Genomic DNA, 22,818 nt, shown 5'->3' on the forward strand with positions numbered 1-22,818 from the left:
AAAGTGGAGAGGGGCTATCGTCTCTGGGATCCAGAAGCAAAGAAGATCATATGCAGCCATGATGTAGTCTTCAATGAGAAGAAGATGCATAAGGCAACCATGAGGGATGTGGAAATGAGGAGAATCACTTTCCAGGATGTGAATCCACCTACATAAGTTGATAGACAGCAAGCTGTCCATACACCAATGTGCAAGAAATGGTACCACCAAGTACTCCCACAGGTATACAATCAAGGGTAGATGATGGATCATCTATTGGTGGAAATGATGAGCCAAATGTGGCTGATATGCAGGTGGGACAGCAGGCTAAAATGCCCTTGAGAAGATCATCTAGAGTGTCTAGACCGCTTGATAGGTTTGTTCGGGGGGTAGACTATGTGATGCTTACTGATTGCGGGGAGCCTTCTTGCTACAGAGAGGCTATGATGCACGAGGATCAATGCAAGTGGGAGTATGCTATGCAATCAGAGATGAGTTCACTTATGAAGAATAAGACTTGGGACTTGGTTTCTTTGCCACATGGAAAGAAAGCATTGCCATGTAAATGGGTCTACAAAATGAAGGTCACAGGTGATGATGTGCCTAGGTACAAGGCCCGTTTGGTCGCTAAAGGGTTCAAGCAAGAGAAGGGTGTGGACTTTGATGAGATATTCTCTCCGGTTGTGAAGATGACCACACTTAGATGCATGCTTGGACTAGTGGCATTAGAGGATATGGAGCTTATGCAGATGGATGTCAAGACAGCTTTCTTGCATGGGGATTTGCATGAGGAAATTTACATGGTGCAACCATAAGGCTTTGAAGAAAAGGGCAAAGAGCATTTAGTTTGCAAGCTGAAGAAGAGTCTCTATGGTCTTAAGCAAGCGCCTAGAGAATGGTATCAGAAGTTTGATGCTTTCATTTGGTCCCAAGGTTTTAGAAGGAGTGAAATTGATCACTGCCTCTATACTAAAAGGGCTAAGGATAATAGCTTGATAATGTTCGCACTATATGTGGATGATATGCTATTGGCTAGCAAGAATACTTATGAGCTAGATGCATTAAAGGCCAAGTTGCATGAGGCCTTTGATATGAAGGATTTGGGACTTGCAGGTCATATTCTTGGTATGCACATCACGTGTGATCAGAGTAGGAAACTCCTTTGTCTTTCACAAAAAGAGTATGTTACAAAAGTATTGTAGCATTTCAATATGGAGGGGGGGAAGGCAGTGAATACTCCATTGCCTCCATATGTGAAACTGAGTCATACAAATAGTCCCAAATCAGATGAGGAAAGGGCCAAGGTTCCTTATGCATCAACAGTTGGGAGTCTTATGTATGCTATGATAGCTACTAGACCAGACATTGCATTTGCAGTGGGAGTTGTTAGCCGGTATATGGCTAATCCAAGAAAGAGGCATTGGGAGGCAGTTAAGTGCATCATGAGGTATATGAAGGGTACCAAGGAGATGTGCATCTGCTTTGGTAGAGGAGACATGCATGTACTTGGGTACATAGATTCAGACTATGCAGGGCATGTGGATAGTAGATCCACTTCTGGTTATGTGTTCACCTTTGTAGGTGGTGTAGTGTCGTGGATGTCTTGTGCATAGAAGTGCATTGCTTTGTCTACCACAAAGGCTGAGTATGTTGCAGCCACAGAGGGTTGCAAGGAGGCTATATGGCTTGATCGTCTAGTGAGAGATTTGGGGATTCATACAGGTGTACCGACATTGCATAGTGATTCCATGAGTGCTATTCAGCTAGCACGGAATCCGGTCTTTCATGCAAAGACCAAACACATTGAGGTCAGGTACAATACTCAAATACATATATAAATGAATGAAAAAGAAGATTAGGGTGGTTCTGCACCCACCAAAACTTGTGTGGCTCTCTGTTTCTCTCTCTCCCTCTCCCGTTCTTGCTTCCATTGAGAGCACTCTCACTCATCATTATTAATAAAGCTTTATAATATTACCACAATTTTGAAGATGATTATAACATAAGCTTGCAAGTCTACATTATTGATAGTATTATGCATTCTCATGAGAGAACTTGCATAGAAATGATTTGGCTACCAAGAGTAGCCTTGCTCTAAATCTCATGCAAACAAATGGTAAAAGTTCCATTAAATTCATATTTTGATGAATGAAATTTTACTAAATGGTGCAAAAGGTCATGATAATCATCTAAATCATGCCTTGACATTCGTTTTGATATGTAACATGACCCCATTTGGATTTGTAAATCAAAAGATGCAGGACATTGAGATTCTCATGTTTTGGGCAAAAATAGGGAGCGCATTAACCCAAAACATGAGAATTTTGATGTCCTATATCTTTTATTTACAACTCCAAATGGGGTTATGTTACATATCTAAACGAATGGCAAGGCATGATTTAGATGATTATTGTGACCTTTTGCACCATGTAGTAAAATTTCATGCATAAAAATGTGAATTTTTATTAAATTTAGCCAATTTGCTGCATGAGATCTAGAGGAAAGTTTACCTAATCTCGGGACCATGTCAATTCGTTGTCTATTTTGCCATTTACTATGGATTACATAATCAAATTTTGATTTGTTTTGGAATTTAATTCATTTTAAAAAAAGGGATGTACTTATTCTTTAAATTTTGTTGGATTGGTGGGATATAAGAGTGAGTCATTAGGGAGAGATGTTTTTTCAAACACTAAAACATGGGTTTTGTTCCATGAGTGAATAGAGTTTCAAAAACCAAGTATTTGCACATTCATGTAATGTGGACTATTCCATCCAAGGAGTCCTAAGAAGCTTTTGACTTGTGTGGAAGATTTCATCGGTGATTTCACTTATAATGGTAGAGAGAGAGAACTTGATTATGGAGGATTACCAAAAAGTGAACGAGGAAAATTAAGTAAAGATAGGGTGTGTCTTTACTTAATGATGCCTTGGCAATGACATATATCCAACTCTCTCATGGACTTTTGGAGAACTTAGATATTTTTGCTACTATTTGTCAATCTATTATTGTTTTGTCTTTATTGTTTCTTTTGGTTCGCTCACTTTTCCTCGCTCAATTTTTGGTAATCTCAGTGCTAATGTGGATGGATTTATGATAGTGGAACTCAAGTATATCAAGGTGCAAAGCCCAATTATTTTGGTCCACTTGAACATAGTTGCAAAGATAATCCTCTGTGGTCTTATTCACTTTTTTCATATGCCCATCAGCCTCGATGTGGTATGAAGAGGAAAATTTGAGCTCGGTCTCTAGAATCTTGAAAAGCTCCCACCACATATCACTAAGAAAGTGAGGATCACAATCTAACACAATAGCCAAGGGCAAGCCATGGTACTTGAACACATGCTAAAAGTATAATTGTGCTATGTCCTTGGTGGTTATTAATTCTTTTGCAGGAACAAAATGCACTTGCTTTGAGAAGTAAGCCACCACCATGAAATTGTTGTGTATCCATGAGAAGATGGTAGAGACATGATGAGGTCCATACTCACAACATCCCAAGGTCAAGATGGGAATGACAGTGAGTGAAGAAAACCTGCTTTCTTCTAGCACTCTGATTTCACAAATTGACAGGTCGAATAGTTGCGGACATATTCCACGACATCATCTCTCGTAGCCAACTAGAAAAAATGGCATTTTAACTTTTTGTACATTTTATTATGATCTAGATGCATCATCAATTTGTTGTCGTGGAACTCCCACAAGAGTGTCTTCTTTGAATCCTCATTGTTGGGGACATAAATCCTATTTTCTTCTACATAGAGGAGTCCTTCAACCTAGTACATTCCCTAAGCTTCCTTTTCCTCCTTGATATACTTTATGATTGCCTCTAAGTCCAGGTCTTGGGTAGAAGCTGCCTTAATAGATTCTTTCAAGGTACTTGTTACTATGCAAATGGTGCATCAATTCTACTTTATGGCTTAAGGCATCGGCATTGCATTTTGCTTACCTGCTTTGTGTTAAATCGTGATATCGAATTCTGCAAGGAGGTCTTGCCACTGAGTTTGCTTTTTTGAAAGCTTAGGTTGTGTTTGAAAGTACTTCAAAGAAATATTGTCTACTATGAACAACTTCATGGGTTTATCCTATAAATAGTGCCTCCATTTACAAAGACACTCGATCACCACACTAGCATCTCCTTTTCATGAGTGGTCCACCGTCTTTGTACATTATCTAGTTTCTGAGATTAAAAGGCCACCGAGTGGCCATCTTGCATTAGAACTCCTCCAATTTATAGTCCAAAGCATCAATGTGTATGTCAAAAGGCTTATCAAACTCTGGAAGATTGAGCACTAGCATGGAGCTCATCTTCACTTTCATCAATTGAAATGCTTGGCAGCACCTGTCAGACAATGCAAACCGATTGCTTCCAAGTGAGATCCGTAATGGAATGCATATATAGCAATACTATTCACTATGATCTTTGTTTGCAATAAGTTCAAAAATGGAATGTTGTCTTTAGGGAGTTTTCATTGTATTTCTCAATGATACCTTGTTTATTTCAATAGGTGGATCTCAAAATAAATCTCTACCTATTACAAATGTCCCTCAACAAAATGATATAAGTAGCGAGAAAAAATGCATCATGACCACAACTACTCTTGGATCCAACACCGAGGCAAAAGTATTATGGGATTCCTCCATCTAAGCTACCAAGGCATAAGAGGATCCCACTTCTAGAAAGTTGAGCTTAGGAAAATTGTATGTGATATTCAGATCTGAGACTCACATATTTTGAAATTGGGCCAAGGTCATCTTGGGTGCAATGGCATGTACATAGGATTGACACATCAATCAATGGTGATAGTAAGTATGCCAAAAAGCATCATGCTTCAAAAAAGGAACTCTTCACTGAGGCTAAAGTCCTGCTGCAACATCCATAGTGGGCACTTGAGTAGGATCTAGCCTCCATTAGCCCCCTCTTGTAGATCAAAGATTTTTCCTTTGCCATTTTTTGAAACTTCGTTGGATCATCGGACTTCCATACTGTCCTTTTGAGTAAGGTGGAAGCTTTGGAGCTTACCTTCCATTGAATTACATATGCCATGTCATCAATAACCCAAAATGAGGAGATGGCCTCATACCAGGTTGCATGGCCAAGTGTGAGCTCTTGAGGCTACTTCTCCTGTTTGTGTGAGTGCTCACTGACTTCTTCCTACTACTCCTCCTCATAGGGACATTTGACATCCGAGAAGAGCATGGGATTACGAATTTTACACCAAGTGTTGGTACCCATGTCATCTGGACCCTCCAATCTGAACTACTACTACTGCGTGTTGGTGGTGCTATGGTGTACTATGAGGTGGATGGTTGTGAGGGGTCAGCTAGTAATAGTAGAAGTGGGGTCTAGATTAGGTGAAGTGTTAGGATTCAAAAGGTGTATGGTTGTGAGGGGTCAGCTAGTGATAGTAGAAGTGGGGTCTAGATTAGCTGAACTATTAGGATTAGAAGGTGGGGGCTGTGGGCAAGAAGAATTAAATAGAGCCAATGCTGTATCAGCATCTACTTCATGTAGAGCCATTGGGTATGCTATGTGCAAATCATCAAATTGGCTAATACAAGTTTGAATTATGTTCTAAATAGCTTCAAGGATATTACTATATAGGACTATGATGCCGATAGGGGGATAACACTCATTGTTGTTTGCAAAAAGTGATTGAAGACAAAATTCGGCATCCCCTCGGCCATACAGTTGCAGCCACTTGAGGCTTCTAGCCAATATCTATGGGTTGCAAGGTAGGTCCTATAGGTCATTGGGCTTAAGAAATTCTAGCATAGGGCTCTCATTGGAAAAATGGATGAGTCTTGGATAACTCGCACCCATGCCATAAATTATATACTATGGGGTGGTATGCAAGTGTTAGAATATCAACATAATCTTGGAGGACAAATATATTGATGAAAATATGCCATAGCTATGATAGGATGGGCCATTAGGTTATTACGGTGGCAAAGAAGTGTGTCTAGGTCATTGGTAGAGAGTGGGTGTTCAAAATCGATATCATGCTATATGACAGCATCGAGATAGTGTGGAGGAGAAGTTGTAGGTGTCTTCAACTATGCAGATAGTGAATGCTAGTGAAGATGCATGTGTGGAGGCATTTAGTAATCGCTTGTGGAACTTGTCGGGGTCTTGCGAAGGAGTAATTGTTCATGTAGCCTAGAGATCTTCTTGAAGGTGGATAATCTGCATTTGCCTCTACTAGATTAGTGCATGGAGGCGCTCGATCTATTGGGCCTATTGGGCCACTCGAGCTTCTAGAGCCAGCTTCTCTTCCTACAACCTTGCATATTGTTGCTGATCCATGGTCGCCTATCTTTGGAGAGCATCATTGTCAGCCTATAGCATATCATTTCGAGAGTGTTTGGTGGCAAGGGATTCCTCCATCTCTACTGAAGCTTTATCTCAAGCTCCTTGCCAATTTCAACTGTTTTTTGGCCATTGGCCTCTACCATCATTCTGTCATCCTTTTCTTTTTGAAGTGTTGTGTAGCAAGTGGTAGCCACCACCAATTGGCATGATAGCTACTGTCATTAGGCACCCATTACTACCCCATTACCATGGGTGGTGGTCAATTGCTTGACTAGAAGATACCATTTGCTACCACAAACAAAGAGCATGCAATTATTTTAGTGCAAGCTCCCACTTGCTACTACTAAAGTAGGAGCAATAGAAACACACCACTTGCTGCCTAGAGTAATAGAAACGTAGCTCTTGGTAGTACTTGCTACCAATTGCCACCATTAGCTATCAGTTGCTACCACTAGCAACAATGCCAAGAGAGCTACCAATCCATTGAATCCATATGTGATAGCTACCATGTGATTGTGCGGTAGCGACCATGTAGTAGGCAATTCTTTTAGTGGAAGCTACCACTTGTTGCCACTAAGTGAGGCAATTTTTTGAGTGGAAGCCACCACTTGTTGGAGGCACTAGCATAGTGGTACTTCCCAACTGCAACTGCTTGCCACTAAAGGGTTTATTTGTACATCTCCAAAGGTGACCAGATTAAACATCATTGGATGGACCAGGGTTCACTCAAGATTCAACGCTTATTTTTAAAAAAACTTACGAGATGCTTTCATCAGCTACATTGATTGAGTACATGTTTTCACTCAGTACATGGCACTTAATTCAGGTTACAGATATTCAATTTGCATGATGGAATAGTAGCCACTCACATGCTTGTTGGAGAGGCACTAGCATAGTGGTACTTCCCAAGTGCAACTGCTTGCCACTAAAGGGTTTATCTGCTATACATCTCCAAAGGTGACCAGATTAAACATCATTGGATGGAACATGGTGCACTTAAGATTCAACACTTATTTTTAAAAAAAACTTACAAGATGTTTTCATCAGCTACATTGATTAAGTACTTGTTTTCACTCAATATGTGGCACTTAATTCAGGTTACAGATATTCAATTTGCATGATATAAGAGTAGCCACTCGTGCGCTTGTTGGACGCACTAGCATAGTGGCACTTCCCCAATTGCAACTGCTTGCCACTAAAGGGTTTATCTATACGTCTCCAAAGGTGACTAGATTAAACATCATTGGATGGAACACAATGCACTCAAGATTTAATGCTTATAAAAAATAACTTACGATTCAGATGCTCTCATTAGCTACATTGATTGAGTACGTGTTTTCACTCAGTACATGGCACTTAATTTAGGTTACAGATATTCAATTTGCATGATAGAACAGTAGCTACTCGTGTGCTTGTTGGAGGCACTAGCATAGTGGTACCTTCCCAACTGCACCTGCTCACTAACAAAACAATGGTAGGTATTCTTTTGCCCAATACATACAACAACAAGACAAGTATCCCTTTCATAAGTTTTGCTTGTCATAGGCAAACTTGAAACTCCCTATCTATTAATGTTTTCCAATCATTTTAACGAGTACTAACAAACTAATATGCTTAACTAGTACTAAATAACTAATATGTTTAATGTAGGTGGAGTTCTTTCTTATCTTCAAGCAGAGCCACCTAGAGGTACATATTCACCAAAGGGCCTTTGAGAAGTTGAAGCCTTACTTTGTGCACAAGCTTAAGGTTCGGTACACTTGTTGCTACATCACACATGTGCAGATGCCTTTTTTGAAGGATGTTGTAAACCACTTATGATAGGTCTCTCCTAGTGTGCATGGAGCAGAGTGCAATGTAGATGTGAAATTTGTGGTTTAGCTGATAGTTGCAACGCACGTGTGAAAACCTTTGTAGGCATAACTGTCCTTTGGGAATCTATCCTTTGCCCAAAAGCAATCTATGCTAGCTACCATACCCTTAAGTGCTTGATGGGACAATGCTCTTCATGTGGAGCACAAAAAATGGCATGTTGCCCAAGGGAGGAATCATTTACTGCACGTACAGTGTCCGTAAAGATATTTGAGGATGTCCAAGTTGGAATTACAGTTGATGGAAAAAAGAAAAAAAGGAAATTTCTTTTATTCAAATAGACGCAATGCAGGGAGCTTTTGGTAATGTTTAAGGACCACTTGAACAAGTTTATAAAGCATAACTTTGTCTACAGATGGTAGGCAGAGCAATTCAAGGAGTGTCTTGTTCGCTTCCCCAAAGAAGTGGTGGTATCTGTTGTGGATTTTGCAGAAAACCACACTTTCAAAGAACAAAACGAGATTCAATGCATGCATTGGCACTCCAACCAAGTTATAATCTTTGTCCAAATTATGTATGTGCATATCGTAGGCATCATCCACAAATACTATCACTTTTATATATCCGATGATAGGATGCATGACACTCTTTTTGTTCAGCATTACTTTATGCTCCATTATAAATGGCTGAAAGATCAAGGCATTCAGGTCAATGAACATTGGGTGTGGTCAGATGGAGCAACGTCACAGTTCAAAGCAAAGAGGCCGTTTTACTTCGTTGCTCGATATGGCACAATGACAGGAATGAAAATGACACAATTTTTTTGGTTTAGGACATGGCAAGGGTGAACAGGATGGTGCATGGGCTGTTCTTTAAAGACATCTCACTCATGAGCAACTAAAGTCAAATGGTGCAAGCTCCAATGTGCAAAGGAAGTGGTGTTATTTCTAAGAGAGACATTGTCTGAAGGGGCTCGACCCGTTACTCGAGTGTTTTGGGAAATCAAGGAAGGTGATGTGGACAGAAGTAGGAATTGGGATTGTAAAGCTATGCCTAATTCATGTGAGTTTCATTATGTGTCGGGCTATTCTTTAACAAATGGAATAGCTTTAAGGTGTAAACAATTTTTGTGTTTTTGTAGTGCCTACATGCAAAGGCAAATGGAGGAGGTGTTCCAATACATCACACATGCCCTTTTGGGAGTATGTTACCCTACAACCCTTAGAGAATATCATTAAATATGAGGACAAAACTGATGATCCAGCATTTGAAGGACATCATGATGCCTTGAGTGATGCACTTTGTGTTGGTGATAATTTTGCTATTATAGCTCCTCCTGACAATGATGAGCTAGCAAGAACAAACAAACTTCTGTTGCAAAACCCTCTGTGCCTTCTGAGAAATCCTCAACACTCCCCTCTTGCTCATTGATTTGCTGATATGCATCCCTGCCTTCCTCTTGTGAGCGCCCTATTGCTGTAGCTTTTATGGCACACAGTACAGTTGCAAGCGTCCAAGAGCACTGCTATGCCCTTCACTCCCCGTGTCAATTTCCAGCAATAGCCTGTAACATAAATCTTTGTATCAAGACACACTACATTATTTTACAACTACTTGTACAATCAAGGTTACATATTCATGATGTATAGGATAGGGAGTACAAGGAACATATGTCAAAGTGCTACATTACAATGCACAAGACAACTTTATTGGATAATGGTCTAGAAGAAAAGAAATTGAAGAACACAAAATTCCATTGAAAATGATTGTCGGTGGGATCTTACAAAGCCAAAAGTGGCCATAGTCTTTTGATAGAGATTTTTTGTTACAACACTAGCTTCCGACAGAAACAACTAGAAAGGCAAGTGTTTTTCAGCCTTGGAAGTAGCACCACCTTCCCTTGCATCTTAACAAGTGTCATTCTTCATGGTAGGTTCAATTGTCATGGTATTTTCTCCTTCAAGAACAATCAATTAGTAATTGGAGAGAAGATGCATCCATCATTACCAAAGAAAGGAAAAGGCCAACTGAATTCACCTCTTCCAAACTTCTGTTTCGTTGTTTTTCACAACAACATCAAGGTCTCTGCAAGTATAGGGTTCCCCTCGCTTCCATTTCTCAATTTTGAACCAGCAACTGTCTTTTGAAAAATTTGAGGGACCCCGTCACTTATATCTCCCGAATTTGAACCACCAAGTGTCTTTATCACATTGTCTCCCAACACCCCCATGCTATCGGTAGGAGAAATTGGATTTGGTGCATCCGCTTCTACTCATTCCATTTCATTAGAAGTATGACTAGCATTTGCCTTGTCCAGAGAATCTGGCTCAATTGAAGGGATGTCATTTCTCAAGTTTTTGAGCAAATCAAGCAAATCTCCATCAACAGTAGCAGTATTGACCGATTCACCCACTACCAGACAGCCAAAAACAAAAGATGTGAGCAATCATGTTGTCAAAAAGGAAGAATGAATAACCAGTCATGTCTTATACCATTTTCAGGACCCTCATCAACATCTCTTTTCAGCTCACAGCTTTATTTTTTAGGTGTTTGCAATTCTACAATCATGAAGATAGATATGGAATGGCAAAAGTATCACACAAGGTACTAGTCAGACACAAATATACTTGCCAACCAAATCAAAAGTATGAATGTAACAATGTCATTATAGGCAGCTACAACTATATATAGAATCCAACACTGTGAAGAGGTACCTTCAAAAGGAATTTTAGCTACCACTGTGTTAAAGCCATCTATCCACCATGTGATGGATAGTAGGTAGCTACCTATTCCATGGAGTAGCTACCACTGTGACATAGCTATCTATCCACCATGTAGTACCTACCACCATGTGGTGGGGACAGTAGGTAGCTACCTATTCCATGGAGTAGCTACTACCACTATGACATATCTATCTATCCACCATGAGGTAGCTACCATGATGACCACTACTCCTTAGGTTTTAGCTATCTATGCACCATGTGGAAGATACCAGACGTCAAGTCATAGCTATGTATCTACCATGAGGTAGCTACCACTACTCCTTAAGTTGTAGCTATCTATGCACCATGTGGAAGGTACCAGACGTCAAGTCATAGCTATGTATCCACCATGAGGTAGCTACCACTGTGTTGTAGCCATCTATCCACCATGTAGCTCCCTATTCCATGGAGTAGCTACCACTACCAGACGTCAAGTTATATCTATGTATCCACCATGAGGTAATTACCACTGTGTTGTAGCCATCTATCCACCATGTGGTGGTGGACAGCAGGTAGCTCCCTATTCCATGGAGTAGCTACCACTGTGTTGTAGCTATGTATCCACCATGTAGTATCTACCATGGTGTTATAGCCACCATGAGGTAGCTACCATGGTGACCATTACTCCTTAAGTTGTAGCTATCTATGCACCATGTGGAAGGTACCAGACGTCAAGTCATAGCTATGTATCCCCACCATGAGGTAGCTACCACTATGTTGTAGCCATCTATCCACCATGTGGTGGGTGGACAGCAGGTAGCTCCCTATTCCATGGAGTAGCTACCACTAATAGACATCAAGTCATAGCTATGTAGCCACCATGAGGTAGCTACCACTGTGTTGTAGCCATCTATCCACCATGTGGTGGTGGATAGTAGGTAGCTCCCTATTCCATGGAGTAGCTACCATGGTGTTGTGGCCACCATGAGGTAGCTACCATGGTGACCACTACTCCTTAAGTCGTACCTATCTATGCACCATGTGGAAGGTACCAGACGTCAAGTCATAGCTATGTATCCACCATGAGGTAGCTACCACTGTGTTGTAGCCATCTATCCTAGCATGTGGTGGACAATAGGTAGCTACCTATTCCATGGAGTAGCTATCCACTGTCATAGCTATGTATCCACTATGTAGTACCTACCATGGTATTGTAGCCACCATGACGTATCTACCATGGTGATCACTACTCATCATTAAGTCGTAGCTATCTATGCACCACGTGGAAGTTACCAAACATCAAGTCACACCTATGTATCGAGCATGACGTAGCTACCACGGTGTTGTAGCCATTTGGTGTGTTTTAGCTAGCACTTGTGGGAGGGCCTTGTAAGGTAGCATTTGGTGGGAAGGTAGCCAACCCCAAATCTTCACTAGTACCATACACTATGTTGTAGTTTTCTATGATGTGCTAGCAGTAGCTTGTAGTTACCAATTCATGTCTAGCAACAACTGCCAACAACAGATTGCTAAGTACTTGCCACCTAGCATGTGGAATTCATCAACATTTGTGATATGGCTTGGTAAGGATTATTTGGTGGGAAGGTAGCGACCCTCCAGTGCTACTACTATAAAAATGGAAAGGCTTATTAGGTAGCACATGCCGGATAATTAGATAGCTACAACTTCACGGGCATGCACCTTGCACCTCATAGGTATATAGGTACAACAGACATAATTAGAGCATGCAAGATACAAAACACAAATTCAAGTTGGATGATTTGTGAACATACCCTGATTGATGAAAGCTTTCATACAATGCGTCACAACTATCAAAGAGCACCAACAACTGTATCTTTTGTGTAATTATCTGGCTGCATTGTTTGTCCATACAATGGTCTGAGCTGGCAACAAGGTGTGCAAAATAGTACATGTGGTATGCATGCTTGCATGGAAGCAAGAACATGTAGAATGCTTCGGCATCATACATCAGCAACCCACAAGCTATACAAATATAACATGAATCAGATGTGTAAGCATCAGCAGATGGCACCTTAGGTGGTGGAACACTCAACAAAACAAGACTTTTGTTCACTCGCATGTTTCTTACAAAGTCCATCTAGGCTTCTGCACACATTACTGTCATGTCTTTCATGTCAAACTCTACTTGAGCCCTGGCCATAGCATCAACAAATTTTGTGTCTACCAAAGAACCATCAAGTGTCTTAATGCTCAATATCAACTACCCAATTGTTTGCTTCAGTTGGTCCATCTTGATTACATCAACTGTCGTAGCACTCTCCTCTGCTTGCAAAAGGCAGCCTTAGCAATTGTGCCATAAAAGTATCTACCAGTGCTCTCGCACCCATCACAATGCATATCCACCTTGTGTGCCTCAAGTGCCTTCGTCGCACCTCATTTCATTCTAATAGTGCTGAGGAATGCATTTTGGAAACTTGGACCAGCACACTATCCAAGTCTACAAGAGGCAAGGCAGCAAAAATTTTCTTCTTTGACCTTTGGAAATCTGATGAGGTGGGTGTATCCCCCACCTCAATTGGCATACCCTTCATTCAATGAGAGTTAGGAGGTTCCTCCATAGAGTGGAAAGCTGCCCACCTCTATCGCTTCAGCATCAGCTTTTCAGGTTCCATATTTGCAAGTACACTCTCAGAGAAAGATGCCCAATCAATTGGCCCCTTTAGATGTTCAAATAGAAACCCCCTTGCGAATGATTTCATGACCTCCAAACCATAATTCCCAATAGGTTCTTGGTACACAGACATAAATAAAATATAGAATTTTGCCCAAAACTCTGGCCTCACGGTCCGGCACTTAACCTTGGCACCTCTCTTAGGCACAACATCGAAACAGGCCAACCAATCTTGTGCAGTGAAATCATCCTTACCAAGGAGTCATGCATCTTAGCCGCTGTTGCAGAGGTTGTATACCTCATGCGCTTGGGTTTTAGTCATGCAGAATACTTTTTTCCTCTCAAATGCCACGTACGGAGGATGCCACTGATTTATCTGCTCAAACAAACAGTGGGAGAAGAAGGCATGCTGTGAGAAGGTGCATGCATTTCCTTTAAAAGAAAGATCTTATCATGCATGAAGAAAATCGACGAACTTGCAACCCAAATTTGAAACCTCACCAAAGTCACTAGACTGTCAACCTCAAGCACTCTCGATGGTGTTCCTTTCTTTTTGTTGTGTGGAGTTGAAGTTGACGCTCGACTATCAACCTTGGGCAACCTCGATGGTTTTCCTTTCTTTTTTTTCTGTGGAGGAGAAAGTGACGGTGAAGCTAAAGATGAGAAGGGAGATGCTACCTTCCATTTTCCTCTCCTTGCTTTCTTTGGAGAGGCAGAGTGGATGGGGGGGGAAACCTCCTTCCCGCGTGTCTTCATTCTGCCTTGGCTATGTGTAGCTTCTGCTAGTCCCCATAATAGGATGTTCATCAGGTAATAAGACTAAAACTAGCAACCAGCATTGAATCCTAGAGTAGTTTTCAAATTAGAGTATCATGTTCAAATTAAGACGAACTACAAGAGTCACTAAGTGTGGTAGCAAGCCATCCTTGCAACCCCAACAAAAAGTGGTAGCTAGTGTACCACCTAATCATGCATACCCCCGTAATTTTATTCGATTTACATCCAATTGCTCAGCGACGGTTAGTGCATGCTTTATCACTGTGCCAGCACCATTATGTTCTCCCTTTCCATGATCACTACCAAAAAGGCTCCACACATCATCCGAAGGCTATTCAAAGAGTAGTACCTTGCAACAAAATAGAATGGGCGTGCTACCTTGAACTAAGATGTTGCCCCATGTGACCAAACCCAATGTCTTTTTATCTTCAACCCTTTAGACAATACCTATTGGTATTGAAGCATAAAGCAATGCTACACAAATAGTGTGTCATGTTGTTTGTCATTTGAAATGTAGAAGATGGTTTAGTTCTTTATCTCTCCCATCTCCCAATAATATCAAATGTGAACCAAGATGGTACATGGGTCCTTATGCTAGTGCATCAACTGGATTTCATTTTGCACTTTGAACGTGTAGTTCTCTACAAAGTCAACAATGGAAAGAGAATGGAAACCACCACATCCTCTAGAAAAATTTTGATGCACTCTTTAAAGTAAGTGTTTTGCCCAGTAACTACAAAAGTTGTGGGAGATATAAACCTGAAAGTGCTACAATCCCAATGTATAATTCCCCCATTCATTCCCTTTGCAAATGAAACAAAGTTCCTTCTTTTTTAGGGATGTGAAAAAAGTGGGAGTTGGGATTTTCCCAAAATTACTAATACAATGTTTAATGTGTTAATTCAAATTAATTTTGTTGATTCCCTCTATATTATACTCTTTCCAAAGCAAGGTGCTAAACCTCAAATATTCCAAATGTTAAAACATATATTAAATGTAACTTGGGTTTCTATCTTTGGGCATAATCACAATTTTGGATTTAATCCTTGTAAATTCAAAGGAGTCACTATAATTCTCCAAAATTTATATGGAATATATATGATTGATAAACTATGCAATAATGTGTTTTATTAATTGAACTTCAAAAATGGGATTTGCAAACTTGCAATACCTCAATTAAATTCACAATTAAATTATTTATTATATGGTTTATTTATAAAAAGTAAAAAATCAAGATTAAAAGCAAAATATAATTTTCATCAAGAAAAAGCAGGCAAGGTAGAAGAAGAAGAAAGAAAGAACCTGAAGCAACTATAATAACCTAGTTATTATCCAATGTTTTAAATGTCGAATTACATTAAAAACACTCCAACATGCATGGTGAACTAAAATACACAAAGACGAGGAAACTCAATTGGACTAAGGAGAAATACAGTATAGCTAAGTACTTTTAGTGCATTGGCAATGTTGATCAACTAAGTTACACAACCTTGACCCCACCTTGACAAACTTATCTCATACTCTCTTAGTACTCAATCAAAGCATCAAAAATTTCATCAAAATAGCCCCATTTTTCTTGTAGTGACATTTGAGTGATTGTGTGATATCCTTTGAAGGATTTATAGTGGATAGTTATTATGGTCGATTATAAAAGCATTGTCACCTTGTGCTTCGGGTTATTATAACCATTCTGATGTTGGCTTTGTCTAACTCGCGCATTACATGTGAGTCTAATGACAAAGAAATCATTCGTCGTGATGCATGTGAGTCCAATAACAAAGCATCCCCGTCACGATTATGAGATTTGTCTAATAGCGATCATGCGTTGGACCATCATATTATGTAACAAGTGTGAGTGGCCCAAAGTTCGTAACATGTGAGAGGTGTCTGCCAATGGACTACACACAAAATTGGAGGGCACTAGGGCTGTTAGGAGATAGGGAGACACACATGTGATGATCCTTCCAAGGGAGGTTCGAGACGGGAGGAGAGGATAAGCATTGCCATTTTAAGAACACCCTTTCAAAACAAAACAAATGCCGTGCTGTTCTCGATGCCCAAAGGTGAGTTTGACTGTCCAATGGAACGTGGACGCGCGTCAGCCCAGCGCCAGAGCGGGCCCGCCTGGTCGTCGACCTTTATCAACTGGGGGAGCACATCCGCAGGCCACGTGTAGTATCTGCAGGTATCCTGATGTGACCGTCGAAACACCTTGAGCGGGACACGTGGCGGCGGACGACGCCCTGACGGCATGTAATGCGAAGGTAGGCGAAATATCTTCTGCCGCTCTTTCATTTAATTTAATCCTCGTTGTTTGGATAACGATGTCCTTTTCCTGCCACCTAAGCTACGTTCGTTCCTATGCACGCTCATTCAAGTTTCCTTTTACGTATGGTATGGTATTCTTTTGAAGTACCCATACGTAGAGAGCAAGCACACCATCACAACTAATATCAAATCACATTGTGACATGATGTTTCTTCTTTCTCTCCAATCTATTATACTCTTTCTTAGCCTAGAGTTTTTAGGCAAGTAGCATTGTCACATAAAAGGGAAATCTGGCCTCTCATGAAACCACGTGTCATTTCATGAAACGATGTATTATTTATTTTCTAGATATAGATTGGCAAGAAATGCTTCCAACTTCCAACTTCCAACGCAAGTAATTCTTCCAACTTCCTCGTTCTCCTCTTCTCTTCCACTCTTGTCTTTCCTCATTGTAGATTGGTCCTTTCAATCTGCGTGCCCTTTGAGATTTTCATCAACAATTGCAAAGTCTTAGTCCCTTCATCAATTCCTTGAGATTGATAACAAATCTACGTGCCCTTTTCTTTGAGAGTTTCGTCATTGATTTCCCCTCATCGATTCGTTCAAATCTTCGACACATCTAAAATTCCTTTGTAGAACTCCGTGCAATCATTGAAAGAGTGCTTTCACAAGAACTCCTACAGACCATCGTGCAACCATTTTGTAAGAAGGACGAGATTTGGCAATTTGCGAACAACAAATTCTGGTGCAAATCTATTGAACTCATCTCCTCCCACTCATGTTCTTCCATTCCCCATTATTTCTGGTAAAACTGTAGTCTTCTTCTTGTTCCATAAATCCCGATTGCCAAGTCCTGATAATGTATGGATAATGGAACTTGTCGGTGAATGAGTGAAGCAACACTCATCTTCTTTCATTTCCCATTGTTTTGGGTATAGTTGTAGTCTTCTTCTTGTTCCACAAATCCCGATTGCCAAGTCGTAATAATGTATGGATAATGCACTCATTCGTGGCACCGCTGGTCATGCCTTGCAGCTGAATGGTGTCGCTCAAGACCCCATCATCATAGGAAAGCGTCTCCATGTCCACACCTACTTTGTTTTCTAGACCCCATCATCATAGGAAAGCATCTCCACCTCCACACCTATTTACCTCATTCGTGATGCCGATGGTCATGGCTTGTAGCAGTTGAATGGTGCCGCTTAAGAGCCCATCGCCATAGAGAAGCATCTCCATCTCCACACCTACTTTGTGTTCTAGTATTCCTTTGGTAGAGCATTAGAAAATATCTAAGCAATTTAGCTGATGTAGCAAGTTATGGCAAGTCTCCACACCTACTTTGTGTTCTAGTATTCCTTTGGTAGAGCGTAGAAAATATCTAAGCAATTTAGTTGATGTAGCAAGTTATGGCAAGAGACCTGGGACTGTAGCAGCCTGCCACATGGCCAGGCAGGGCTTGCAAAGCCCAAAGAAGGTAGACAATCAAGTGGGTCAGGCGGCCTGCCTAGGTCGGCAGCCTATTTCCCCTACTATAAGTCGGTCCATAATACATATGGAGGGTTCAAGGCATTTAGACCTATAAAAGGAGCCTCTCAAGGGGGCATAACTCACTGCCTACAATTCCACTAGAACAACATTTGAGGAGCAGACTGGAGTAGCATGCGTGTACATTAACAATAGATTTTGGTATAGATTGAGGGCCGCATAAAAACCCTGGCTTGGACTTTTTATATCTAAGTAATTTAGCTGATGTAGCAAGTTATGGCAAGAGACCTGGGACTGTAGCAGCCTGCCACATGGCCAGGCAGGGCTTGCAAAGCCCAAAGAAGATAGACAACTAGGTGGGTCAAGGGGCCTACCTAGGTCGGCAGCCTATTTCCCATACTACTAAGTCAGTCCAGAATACATATGGAGGGTTCAAGGCATTCAGACCTATAAGAGGAGCCTCTCAAGGGGGCATAGCTCACTGCCTACAGATCCACTAGAACAACATTTGAGGCGTAGACTGGAGCAGCATGCGTCTACATTAACAATAGATTTTGGTATAGGTTGAGGGCCACATAAAGACTATGGCTTGGACTTTTTATAGGCCTAGGAAACAATAGACTAGTTGGCCATTATTGGACAATGGGTACAGCAAGTAAGTCTGATCAAATTGACCAGGTTGGCCCTACTTCTATTGGCTAGATAAAGGTTCAGATTGGCATGAACCTTGCCCTCCCTAGCCCTATATAAATAGCCATTTTTGGCTCCTTGGTTGACAACCTTATACTCATCTTTTTTCTAAGTTCTATATAGCCATTTCTTGCAAAACCCAAAGAAGATAGACAACTAGGTGGGTCAAGGGGCCTGCCTGGGTCAGTAGCCTATTTCCCCTACTACTTAGTCGGTCCATAATACATATGGAGGGTTCAAGGCATTCGGACCTATAAAAGGAGCCTCTCAAGGGGGCATAACTCACTACCTACAGATCCACTAGAACAACATTTGAGGAGCAGACTAGAGCAACATGCATGTACATTAATAATAGATTTTGGTATAGGTTGAGGGCTGCATAAAGACCCTGGCTTGGACTTTTTATAAGCCTAGGAAACATCAAACGAGTTGACCATTATTGGACAACTAGTACAGCAGGTCAGTCTGATCAAATTGACCAAGTTGGCCCTACTTCTATTGGCTAGATTAAGGTTCAGATTGGCATGAACCTTGCCCTCCTTAGCCCTATATAAATAGCCATTTTTTGGCTCCTTGGTTAACAACGTTATACTCATCTTTTCTAAGTTCTATATAGCCATTTGTAGCTCCTTGGTTGACAACCTTATACTCATCTTTACCTATATTTGTAAAAGTGGCCTGGAAGGTTAGGGATCTCTTGTCCCAATATTAGTAGAATGTGGAATATGTGTGGTGCTCAGCCAGTTTTTAGCAAGTTGGTTGAATAGAATGTATATTCTTGGACTTCTCTTATCTTGAGCTATATTGAACGAGGGTATTTGCAGCAGACTGTCCATGGGGAGTAGTCTAGAGGTGTGATTAAGGGTACAACCACAAGACCTATTAACGCTCTATGGGAGCTTATAGGCTGAGGGATTTAGGAGGAGGAGGACATCAAGTTTTTGAGAGTACAGAGTTCCACATCCTGGTGGTACACTGGACTCATCTTTTGTATTGTGTCCATATTCATTGGCCAAAAATATATTGATGGTCCTACATCTCTCTAGTTGGCATTGTCTATTTAAATGCTTGCACATCCCAGATTTTGGTATAGGTTGAGGGCTGCATAAAGACCCTGGCTTGAACTTTTTATAGGCCTAGGAAACAGTAGACCAGCTGGCCATTATTGGACAACTCGTACAGTAGGTAAGTCCGATCAAATTGATCGGGTTGTTCCTACTTCTATTGGCTAGATTAAGGTTCAAATTGGCATGAACCTTGCCCTCCCTAGCCCTATATAAATAGCAAAATTTGGCTCCTTGGTTGACAACTGTATACTCATCTTTTATAAGTTCTATATAGCCATTTCTAGCTCCTTGATTGACAACCTTATACTCATCTTTACCTATATGTGTAAAAGGGGACTAGAAGCTTATGGATCTCTTGTCCCAATACTAGTAGAATGTAGAATATGTGTGCTGCTCAGCAAGTTTTAACAAGTTGGTTGAATAGAATGTATATTCTTGGACTTCTCTTATCTTGATCTATATTGAACAAGGGGATTTGCAGTAGACTTTCGATGGGGAGCAGTCTAGAGGTATGACTGAGGGCATAGCCACAAGACCTACTGATGCTCTATGGGAGCACGTAGGCTGAGGGATTTAGGAGGATGAGGACAACAAGTTTTTGAGAGTACAGAGGTCCACATCCTAGTGGTACACTGGACTCATCTTTTGTATTGTGTCCATATTCATTGGCCAAAAAGATATTACTGGTCCTACATCTCTCTACTTGGCATTGTCTTTTTACATGCTTGCACATCCGCCTATTGTTTAAGTACACATGATAGAAGAAGTTTGATTTAAATTAACACCACCGTCTATCCTCCTAGTGTGAGAGAAAGCTTTCGCTGCATGGTAACTCTATTTCCCAACATGGTATAAGAGCTACTTTTGGAGATTTACAGGGGGTGAAGCTTGCTGACCAGGGACCAGCTTGCCTTGATGCTCCATCTACATCATCTTCAAGGCCTCTGAGTCTTGGCAGTTTAGACGGATGTTCCTCAGGTTTGTTGAGCTCCTAGAGCAATACTTGGATCTGAGTCTTGGCAGTTTAGACAAATGTTCCTTAGGTTTGTTGAGCTCCTGGAGCAATACTTGGATCTGCTCCAGAGAGGCCACGTTGATTTTGAGTTTCTCATTTGAGCAAATTTTGCAGCAAGGGAAGCGCACAAAATCCCAAGCAAATCGGAGTTGCTTGAGCAGCACACTAAGAGTTCAAAGGGAGGCAACCTTGTTGGCTGTCATTCAAGGCAACAAGGTGATCAAGATTACAAAAAGCACTACCTTACAATTGGTTGTCCCTAGGGAGCAATCTAGAGGTAAGATTGCAGGCAACATGAGGCCTACTAACACTTTATGGGAGCATGTAGGCTGAGGGATTTAGGAGTGCCACGGAGGTAGGAGGATGGTTTTTGAGAGTACAAGGGTCCACATCCTGGTGGAGGTTTTTAGAACCTTGCATTGGAAAACCAAACGTTTCTCCACGATCCAAACAACACACTAGAAGGAATAGCTCAGAGACTGGTGGAAGCAATACCACCTACTGGGTGGCCAAAAGCATTCATAGTTGGATCGTGTAATGTTTAAAAAAATCATGTTACAATCTACTTTTCTGAGTCCTCAGATAAGAAGAATACTGATCTGAACACACATGAGACCTTCAAAAACCAAGGAAGCCCAAGCAATAAAGTTATTCGCATGCCCATGGTATTCTAAGCAATCAAGTTTGGTACTTTGTAGATGCCTCTCACCACCCGTGCAGCCTGAGAATATTTTGAAGAGTTTGCACTATCTCGGTTGCATGTAGCTCCCAGACGGCTATCACAGAGGAGATAGCAAGGCAACATTTACCTCTTGGGTCCTAGAGAATGTATGGACCTTCTTCTATGATCTAATTTACCTTCTTAATCTCAAGAAGATGGACTATGACAAAAGCCTAAAGCCTATGCTATCACTTTTGAAGTCTTCATTCCAATTAGCCTATTCTTGGAAAGAAGCTATTAGCCTGTACTGCTATCAGTTTTAACTTCTTCACTTCATTCCAAGCCTCATCTTGGAAAAGATCGAGCCATCCATATGGCCTCACTATTATCTGTACTACTGTACTGTCCCATGGCAAAGCCATAGGTTTTGTTTATAATGTAAGATAATTCTCACTAAGTAATGGTCCTTATCAAAACAAAGAGCACACTATTGAAACAAGAGCTTGCTGCTTGACACCAATCTATTTAGCAAGCATTCATAGTTGGATCGTGTAATGTTGAAAATAAACGTGCTACAATCTCCTTTTCTAAGTTTCCAAATCAATAGAATACTGATTAGCACACACATGAGACCTGCAAAAACCAAGGAAGCCCAAGCAATAAAGGTATTTGCATGCCCATGGTATTCTATGCAGTCAAGTCTGGTATTTTGTAGACCCCTCTGACCACCCATGCAACCTAAGAATATTTTGAACAATTTGCACTATCTCGATTGCATGCAGCTCCTACATGGCTATCTAAACAACCCATCCATCGTGCAGGCCTATATGCAGTATCTTTAGACTGCTCTGACTCCTTTTGTAGTCCATATGGCTGCATAGAGTAGTCTTCTTTAGCCACAATCTGAGTCAAAATAGCCATAAACTATTTTGAACAAGAAAGAGAAGAAGATACCAAACAATAATAATAATAGTATAAATGGATGCAAGTGGAGGTCATACCTCCCAGTGCTGTCACATATGTTTGCATCTTGAAAGCTTGTGGTAGCATCCGATCCATAGTAAAAGTCCAAGAAACACGCCTTGAGAATGATAGACTAAAATTGGAAAGAGGTCATTTTGTTGGTAGCAACTTGGCTGGTGTGTCTGCCAAATTTGGATTCCTTGTGAAATCAAGCGATGTATTTTGGCAAGCTTATGCTCACGAGGTAGTCTTATGAACTACAATAATTGGAGCATATGTTGAACATGGGCTTTGTGAGGAAACACTAAATTGTTTTAAACAGAGTGTCTCGATGAGTGATCCTAGAGTTCTCTCCCTTCTTTGGGCTTTGTAGGCCCTACTTGGCCATGTGGCAAGCTGCCACTGGCCCAGGCTCTCTTGCCATAAGCGTGA

General features: G+C 41.0%; 1 pseudogene; it reads left to right on the forward strand.

The window, feature by feature from the left end:
* LOC147899848 (uncharacterized) overlaps positions 1–8,953 on the forward strand; it is a 31,127-nt pseudogene extending 22,174 nt beyond the window's left edge.
* The last annotated feature ends 13,865 nt before the right edge of the window (positions 8,954–22,818 follow it).

Source organism: Dipteris shenzhenensis, chromosome 7 (genome assembly GCF_047967505.1).
Source record: "Dipteris shenzhenensis isolate YYH24624 ecotype China chromosome 7, Dip_SZ_1.0, whole genome shotgun sequence".
Taxonomy (NCBI): domain Eukaryota; kingdom Viridiplantae; phylum Streptophyta; class Polypodiopsida; order Gleicheniales; family Dipteridaceae; genus Dipteris; species Dipteris shenzhenensis.